The sequence below is a fragment of the Astatotilapia calliptera genome, chromosome 4 (assembly GCF_964374335.1).
Source record: "Astatotilapia calliptera chromosome 4, fAstCal68.1, whole genome shotgun sequence".
Lineage (NCBI taxonomy): Eukaryota > Metazoa > Chordata > Actinopteri > Cichliformes > Cichlidae > Astatotilapia > Astatotilapia calliptera.
Genome location: NC_137425.1, coordinates 15,222,912 through 15,232,725, shown reverse-complemented (window position 1 = coordinate 15,232,725; position 9,814 = coordinate 15,222,912).

Here is a 9,814-nt window from a genome sequence, read left to right as displayed (position 1 = left end):
TCTTTGTAATCCTCCTTTTCTCTATTTTTTTGCTCCATGTTATCGTTTCTGTTGAGAGAATTCACCTTTTGGGACCTTCATTTAGAAACTCCATTTTGTGTTTACTTGTATTATTTTTTTGTCTAATGTTTTTATTTGTTTGCTGTTCTGAAACACTGAAGGGTGACAAACACAAAAAAGTAAGAAATCGGGAAGGGGGAACACTTTTTCACACCACGACATGTTGGTCTTGCGATGCAAATTTTTAATGGCTTTAGGGTAAAAAAATCTTATGTAAAAAATAATATATTTGCTTGCACTTTGGATTTATTGAACAGTATACAATATCAAAATGTCAGTATAAAACCAAGCATTTATGAAACAAACAAACAACAAACATTTATAAAGCCTGATCACCTTTGTGATGAACTGACTTTGAGACTGTGAGCCTATCCCCTCCATCACTGAGAGAGGTCACATGTACAGATGCACGCTGCAGTACCAGACTCTGTGGCCAGACAGCAGCTCAGAGTTTTTCTTTAGGATAGCCAGGTGTGGTATTAATGACCGACCAGACCACGTTCAAAACAGTCGTTAACATCTTTTATTGCACACTTTTTTCACACGGTTGCCATTCAGCTTTCCAGCTGCCAGCCACACACCACCACCAACAATAATAATAATAGCATAGAGAGCACAGACTTTAAGCCGACGAGGCATAATTGACTATGCCACTGCAGGTGCATCGATCAACCTTGCAGCAGCACCGCAGACCAGGCCCTGGTACACCAGGTTTCATATTTGCATGGGCAAACAGCTTCTTTGATTCCCTGAAACATGAAGTACAAATGATTTGGGAACATGTCCTCCATCTCCTTTTCTAATGAGCTATAATAATTGATAAATCGCCAAGAGAGCTTATATAAATCCTCGCTGTGAAGGAGATATTATTACAGTAGTATAATAATCAAAACATATCTGTGGCTTTAACAGTTTATTGTGCCAAAAAAAATGAAAAAATGAAAGAACACTTATAATTAACATTTAAATGCTCTATGCCACAAGCCTAGTTTTGATAACCTTATTCTTCAACGTGGTCTAAGGAGCTTGGAAAGAAAAGCGTCTGGACTTCTTGAGTTGCTTGAAGACGTTTCACCTCTCATCCGAGAAGCTTCTTCATTTCAGTTGTTTTAGATTTTGCTGTCAGATTATAAATTTACCTTAAGTTGGTTTAGTGTCTGTTATTTACTCATCTTAGGCATTGTGTCTTTGGTTAAGTGTCAAGTCTTTGTGAAAATCATATTTAAATTTAGTTAAATATTTTGAGCAGAACGAAATGTACCCCTAAATACATGAAAAGTAAAAGCTGTGATCTTAAGGATGGTACCTCATCATTCTGTTGGTGGGTTAGACAAGTATATTTCTTTACTGGTTGTGTGTGTGTGTGTGTGTGTGTGTGTGTGTGTGTGTGTGTGTGTGTGTGTGTGTGTGTGTGTGTGTGTGTGTGTGTGTGTGTGTGTGTGTGTGTTTTAATCAGGTCAGTTGTCTCAGTGTTTGAGACAACTGACCTGATTGTGTTGTGTTATGTTCCCCATGCCACATCCTTGCGGTGAACAATGCTGCATCATACTTTACCTCCCCATATCAGATTACTTTGCTGAAATTTCACTCTTTTTCTCATGCTTCTCAAATAGCAGTTTATCTGTACTGCCGCACATGGGATTGTGCAGTCGTAATTGAAATTTCGTATCATGTGTGATATCACCCTTCATTTTCAAAATTATTGTAAGGAAGGAGCAAACACATCAGGAGTCTGAAAGTGTGATTGATCCCTCACACGGTCATAGATCCACTTTTTGGGGTCCTTTTTAAGATTTCCTGTGAAAGTCTGAAATGGTTCATATTTCCATTCCATTCCCTCCCCCCCACCCCCTCTCTCTCTCTCTCTCTCTGTTTCATTCCCTGAATCTTTCTTTGTGTGTCAGTCTGTGTGCAGGCAGCAGCAGGACAGCTTCAGTGCAGACAGACGTTCCACGCTCCCTGCAGAATCATAGCCCATCAATCATGTTAACATGTTAACTAGTGGGATTTATTTTATTCACCAGAAAACAGTGAGGATCCCATTACAGAGAGTGGCCTAAGGGCAGAATGTGTATGTGTGTGTATGTGTGTAAATGTCTGAGTTGGGGGGAGACCCTCTGGGGAAGACCCCTTTCTCTTCTAGTGCAACATCCAATCTCTCTCAGTGGCACAGTGTGAGAAATAACGATATGTAACGAAGATGTAATGAACAAAAGTCAGTTGTTTTGCTTTGTTTTATTTTTTAAAAAGTCACTGAGTTGTTGTCAAAATTGCAATCTACTGCAGCGGATTTCCAGTATGTCAGGTTCGATTCACCTAAAAAAAGCAAACTTATATTCAAATCACTGGTTCCTTGTTATCGAGAGAAGTTAGTGTTAGCAGCAACTTACATGTGCGAATTGGAGGCCTGCTCAGATGCGACCAGAGATTTACACTCCACTGCTCACTTTCAGAGTGTAAATAGGATTAGCAAATAATACCAGGTGTTCAAGTTACCACACCTGACAGCATATGACAGGTTTCGTTTTGCCTGAATCGCAGAGGCATGTATTACAGTCTGGCTGGGATGCACACACTGACTGTGGTTTTGCTTGAATTTGCTCTCTGTGCATGCTCACGGGTGATGGGCAACGTAGGTATAAGTATGCAGTAAAGGTGATGCTGATATAAGAATGAGCAGAATGTCATAGATATGCCCATAAAAGTTTGTATTTTAAATGTCCTTTCTTCTTCTTTCAGTCTTCTGACACATCAAATTTGATGGAAAATAAACATGTTAATGTATATTCTGTGTGTGCATGTGTGTCTCCACATGTATGTTTTCATACATGCCTGAGTGCAAAGTGTGGCTAATTAAACGGCTTGTTGCCATTTTCATTTCCACGCCTAAGTGTTTTTGTATTTGTGCATGTGACCGAGCTTTTTGTATCTCCGTGGGTGATATAAGTTTAGGGCTGTTTGATTGTTTCACCACCTGTGCCCGACATGTCTGCAGATTGGTACCTCCCACCCTGACACTCAAATCAAACACGGCTCAAGTTTCCTGAGCTGTCTTTTGTGTGGAGCGTGTTAAGCAATTTTTAAAGTGGCCCTTTCTGGTTTCTCCTCCAGGGCTGAGGGGACACACTCCCTCTGGCTCGCTCTAACTTTCTCTCAGTTTTGTTTTCCCTTTGTCAATTGCAGCTTCTCTCAATGTATCTACCCATCTTTTCTGTGTGTGTGAGGAATGAACACAGTGAAGAGAAAAAGAAGAATTTATTTTAGAAAGTTTTCTAATAAAAAAAAAGTTTCCTTGAATCTTCAGTGGCTACAATAAGATGCATTTGCATTTTAGCAGTTAGTTCTCTGCATTCCACAGATGGTTCAAATGCTCATATCTCACTTCTCATTAAGTATTTAGCTGGCATCCTATTTGCATAGCTGAGAACAGAGGGGAGAAATGTGTAGATGTGTATGAGGTGGCTAACGAAGTGGCCTGGAGATTGCACGGATGGATTCTTGCCAAGCAACGCCCCACCTGCTTGCACCCGCCACTTACTCCCAGTCGTGACTGCCCCCAACCCCCTAGCTCATTGAGTGTGCCCACCCTAAGCTCACAAATTCTGCTCCCTTTGACAATGGTTAGGTCAGCCTAGATAAAGCACGTCCATTAGAGGCAATCGAGCCGGCAGGACAGAGTGACAGAGACAGACAGGAGGGCAAAACAGGAGGGGAAGGAGTAGGAAGGCTTTGACAAATACCAAAGGTGGCCATAACTCTGCTTGTCTTCCTGGGAAATTTTTGCACGCTTTTTTTTCCTTAGAGCTTGATAAGTGTCTCTGAATTAAATGGGTTTTAATTAGCAGTCATTAAGAAGTTCATTAGCATATTGCCTGGCTGTTTGGCTGTTTCGATGGGGATGATGGCGCTGCTCTCCGGGGCTTGCTCTGTCTTTTTACCGTGGCAGTAGTGCGTTTGGGTTTAAAGGAGAGGAAGCAGACATTTAAAGAGAGAGTGTGGATTTAAAAAGGAGAGAAAGCACAAGAGAGGGAAAAATCTGATCTGGACACTTTGCACTTGTTTCTAATTTTTTCTAACCTTTCTCACCTCCTCTCATTCTGCACCTTTTTCTCTCTCACTTCTGCATCCTCCCCATTTTGCCCACATCTCTCTCTCACTGTCAGTGGTTACTTTGTGGTTATGTGGTGATGGAAGCTGATAGCTGGCAGTTGAAGGCTGTTCTGTAGGGCTTAAGAAGAATCCATCTGTGACTGTGTGGTTGCAGTTTAGTCAGATGGTGCAGACTGGCCTGCTGAGGTGGCGTTACAGAACGGTACTCGAGATGAAAGCACAGGACATGGACAACAAAAGCCATGATAGTAGCACAGTTATAGAAGCAGATAGTATTTGGTGGCTAGGCTGTTGTACTTACACTGCTTGAGAAATTGTGTGGAAATGTAGCATGGTTAAGCAAGACAAGTGACTGTGTGTGTGTGTGTGTGTGTGTGTGTGTGTGTGTGTGTGTGTGTGTGTGTGTGTGTGTGTGTGTGTGTGTGTGTGTGAGGGTGTTTTATGGAGAGACACATGGAGATAAAAAAAAAAGCTTCTTATTTGTTTCTTTACTTTATGGTTGTGGTTCACTCATGTCATAACTGCTGCTGTGTTTCTTTAATTCATTACTGTAAAATTGTATACAAAAGTACACACAATATTTAGTCTTATTTACTTATTATTAGTCCTATTTTTAGAGTTTTTTCAGTTTAAAATAATGATATAAAGAATATACAAATACACCAATTGTGCTCACCTTGATAAAAGCTTTGGTCACATTCTCACACAGATAACCAGACCTATCAGCATGCACCAATATCTTTTAGGAGAATGATTAGAGTTTGGAAATGAGGAAATGTGCTGGCTTCCCTCACATGAAGACATGTACAAATTAACCTTCCTTTAATCTCTCTTTCTCACTGCTGAACATACATGAATGCAAAGACATACTGAGCAAGATAAGTATTGTGAAAGGAATATATTTGCTGTGATTTGAATTGCATATGTGAGTACTGTGAGAGATCAATAGCTCCAGTTTCCCCTCCAAATCACCTATCCCGCATCCTCCTCTTCTTTCTTTACCTCTTTAAATCAGGCTTTTCAGCTCTGTTTCGATCTTTACCTTTATTTACGCTATCGTTTCCTTATTTGTGCATTACTCTTTCCTTTTTAATCTCCCCAATCTTGCCTTGTTTTCTTTTCCTCCCCCTTTTCTATCCCTCATTTCTTACTGACATCATTCCTTGCCTGTGTTGTAATGCGTAATGTTCTAAAGTTGGCTCAGCCCATGGCAGACTGCTGCCGATACAGACTGATTAGCTATAAATCTTGCCTCAGTGACCAGTTACCTTACAGAGATCAGACAGACAGAAAGACACACATGAGAGGAGGCTGAGCGAGTGTGTTTGTGTTATGCTGTGTGTGGGTACAGCCAACCTAGATCTGTCCGACTTACCGAGCCTTATTAATACAGCAATGACTGATACTCTCACTTTCAATCCATCGTGCACCCAGTTTAAATATTAAGCTATAACCAAAAGCCAGGCCGATGACCTGAGCTTTTCCTGTTCTCGAGCCTGTTTGAATGGGAAACACTTGTGCTCATAATCTTTTGACTAATCCCACAGGAATGTGTCAGTGTGTTTGCGTGTGTGTGTCTTTACTCTCTTTGCTCTTCTTTCACCTGCTAGCGCACAATCAGCTCTGTCAACATCATTAGCTGAGGCGGTTTTCACATCAAAGTTAGCAACAAGCTAACATTTTGTACATCGAGAGAGTTTAACCGGACATTATTGTGACTATTGCTTAAAGATGTTTGATGTGTTGCTGGTTGTTTTATGAGATTTTGTGAGTTAAATGATTAATTCATCTATCAAAATGAGTAAGGGGTCCATAAATATTCCTGATCTCTGAAATATTCTCTAATTCATTAAAATGCTCAATTTGAAATGTGAAGTGTCTGACACATCTTTGGATTGTGGGAGGAAGGTGGAGTCTTCAGAGGGAAACCCCTGTGAAAACGGGAAGAGTGTCCAAACTTCACACAGAAATGGCCAGCACTCAAATTATGTGCAATTGGAGATTGACCTATATGGAAGATTTCCCTAAGTAGCTCTGCAAAATCACAAGAATGCACAAAACACCCAGCCCTTTTCATAAACCTTTAAACACTAGTGCAGATTATATTTGGCTCCTGCCTCTTAATTTTGGAACATAATTGATTTATTTTCTGTTGAGACAAGGGAGGCAGTGATGAGAACTATGAGCAGACAGCTTGACCTTGGCAGTCGGACTCCACAGCTTTGCTCTGTTGAGTCCAGAGAATGGTCTTAAGCTACTCCCACAAGTGGTGTGATTGTCGAACGGACAGACAAGGAATCTGAATTATTTTCTACTTTTATCAGACCTTCCATGTGTACTACACCACGTCCTTTAGCTATTTGCTCTTAACAATGCCTTCCTGCACATGACCATCTGAGAAGACTTTTCCTTTTTTTTGCTTTTTTTATGCAAGGATGATTAGGCCATTTTCACACTCTCTATTGATATACTTATCAATCCTCATGATACATGTTTTCTTGTTACTGCTAGTGCATACACATTGAAAATTATTACTATATCAGCAGCTTCAGGTGCAAGAGGGCACAACCGGATTCTATAACTATTTTGGAATAGCTTTTTCACTTCCTGTTAACTCGAGAACGTTTAATCATATTTGATGGATTTTATCAGTGAGGAGATCAAACTGATCAAATCCTTGTTTTAACTTACAGTGTTTTTACTGCTGTGTATTCCCACTGTGACGACCCACTGCACCCTGCCTTCCTTTTGGCTCATGTGTGTCTTGTTTGCAGGCATTGAAGAGGCGGAGTTCCCATTTACAATCAGTGACATTGGCAACACCTGGGCCAGTGTGCCAGGACACTATACAAAAAGCCTTTAGGGCAAAGCCCTGCCCATCGTCTATCATGTCGGCCGGCCTTGTGGGATTTTGAACAGCTGTAGCTGCTTCTTGTTCTTCGATAAGCCAGGTCCGAGCCAGCTCCAATCAGCCAGAAAAGTTATTGTGGTTCCGAATTGGTAGATGTCCTTCAAAATCCTCCATTGAGACTGTCAAATTCAAATTTTATTTGTCACATACACAGTCATACACAATACGATATGCAGTGAAATGCAACTGCTCGTGACCTAAAATAAAAGACTATGAATAGGATAGAAAATACATATGAAAATTAAAATGAAGGGTAAATTTAACTAGGAAAGAATAAAATAAAATATAAAAATTAAAGTTAAAAATAAAATAACTGTACAACAAAATACACAATATAGAAAATATAAAAGAATATATGAAGAAATACAGAACAATAAGAGCAGCTGTACGAGTAATAAATGGTAATGAAAGAAATGTAATGTCCAGGGTTGTGCAATCCACATATTTAAGTGTCTTGTGCAGTGCAAATATGCTTAAAAGTGATTTATTTAAGTGAGTGATTTGATTTGATGACCACGCGGTGTAGTTGTGCAGTGGCCACTAGTGTAAACAAATGTCCAGTGTGTGTGTAAAAACCATATGTGTGGGTCAGTACTGTGTGGTGGTGTGATTGAGAGACCGTATCGCCTGCGGGAAGAAGCTCCTCCTCAGTCTCTCTGTGTTGGTCTTCAGGGAGCGGAATCGCTTTCCTGACCTCAACAGAGAGAACAGTCTGTTGTTGGGATGGCTGAGGTCCTTCACAATCTTCCTGGCCTTGGTCCAGCACCACCTGCTGTAGATTGAGTGCAGGTCAGGGAGCTCGGAGCGGATGGTGTGCTCAGCTGATCGCACAACCCTCTGTAGCGCTCGTCTGTCCTGCATGGTGCTGTTCCCGAACCAGGTTGAGATGTTCCCCGTCAGGATGCTCTCTATGGTGCAGGAGTAAAAGTTCCTGAGCACCTTGGAGGGCAGTCGGAAGTCTCCCAAGTGTCTGAGGTGGTAGAGACGCTGTCGGGCCTTTTTCACCACAGTGTTGATGGATCTGCCGCTTTGACCAAGGTCAGAGCCACATCACCAGGCTCCTGATTGGTTGTCGCGGCACGTTTTGACGCTGGAGTTCAGATTTTTCCAACTCAAGCGGTAGATGTGAAACACGCGTATGCACAAAATGCAACACAAAAACTGACGCGCGTGGTTTTATTCGCGAGCCAAACGCGCCAGACGCGTACACTGACGCCCGTTTCTCACGTTTTCGTGATGCAAATCTGCTTCCAAATTTTCGCGGGACACGCAATCGCGTGTCATCGCGCTTTTTCCATTGACTTTACATGTAAACCTGACGCTCTGGCCGCCTCTATCGCGTTCGGTGTGAACACACGGTTAGAGTGTGGAAAACCTCTAAACCTCAGGCTTAAAATGACCAACAGTCTCCTTTAAAAAGGACATAGTCACAGGCTCAAACCTGTCAAGGACAGCAAAGCAGGAAACAGAGACTGAGGGGTCATGAGCACAAGGCAAGATTTGAGCCCTTGTGGAGGAGACCTTCTCAATAAAAAAAAATGTAAAACATTTTCACAGGCTTCAGACGAGGGCTTGATACAGTCGATATGTGGTGCACTAAGAACAGAGTTAATAGTTAAAACACATGGGTTGTGACAATTTGACAGAATAATGTCAGATAAGTGTTTCTTTTGGCATCTTTTACAGTTTTTTGATATTGAAGCCAACAGTCCTTTAGCATCTCGAATGACACTTGTAGTTGGTCCTTTTCCCACTTGTGTTCAGCTTCACGGTACTCACATCTGACAGCTTGGGTCATGTCGTTCAACCAGGGCTCAGATTTAGCTTTAGGCAGTTTGGTTTTTAATGGAGCGACAGTGTCCAAAGCAGTCCAACAGGTGGAATAAAACCATGAGCTCAGTTCCTCAGTCTGGCTGCATAAAAACTCTGGGATTGTACAGTTCTGGTTAAAAACTGTTGAAAACCCAGGAGCAGCATGAGGTTTAACTGAGGTACAGGCAAGAGGAACTTCAAACATTACAGGACTGTGGTCAGAAAACACAGCATCACGAATCTCTACGTTAAAAACATAAAAACTATGAGTTAAAACAGGATCAAGTATGTGTCCACGTTCATGTGTGGGACCAGTCAAACATTGCACCAGATTAAAAGAATCAATTTAAAAAGCTCTTTGCCATGGGCATATCAGGACAACACACATGAATATTAAAATCCCCACCAATAAGAACACAATCATATTTTGGCATGTATTCAGCCAAGAAGTCATTCACAAAGTCCTTATTTTATTTTGGAGCAGCCCAGCTGAAACACAGACAGTTTAAAGCTGGTGAATGACGGTGTTGATAGCTGCTTACATTTAAAATGACTTTAAAAATCGTAGCTATTCCTCCTCCTTGGCCCAACATACGCAGGGAATTAAAGTAGCAGCAATTGTTATTGATCTATAAGGAAGAATATTATTTTTCTGTATTTGATTCTTTTAGTAATTTAAATTATTTTAAATTATTTCATTTAATTTGTATCTATATATTAGCTTAAATTGAAATGGATAAATGAACAACTGTTTAGTGGAAATAGTTTTGGTGATTTGCAGTATTATATTGTGAAACTGACTCTAAAATTTGATTCATATATTTTACAATTTCAAAACTTAAATTTTTATATTTTAATGAGTGAAGAGGGGAAAAGCTATCAAAAGAATGTGAAATTAAACTAAATTATAATAATATTGAG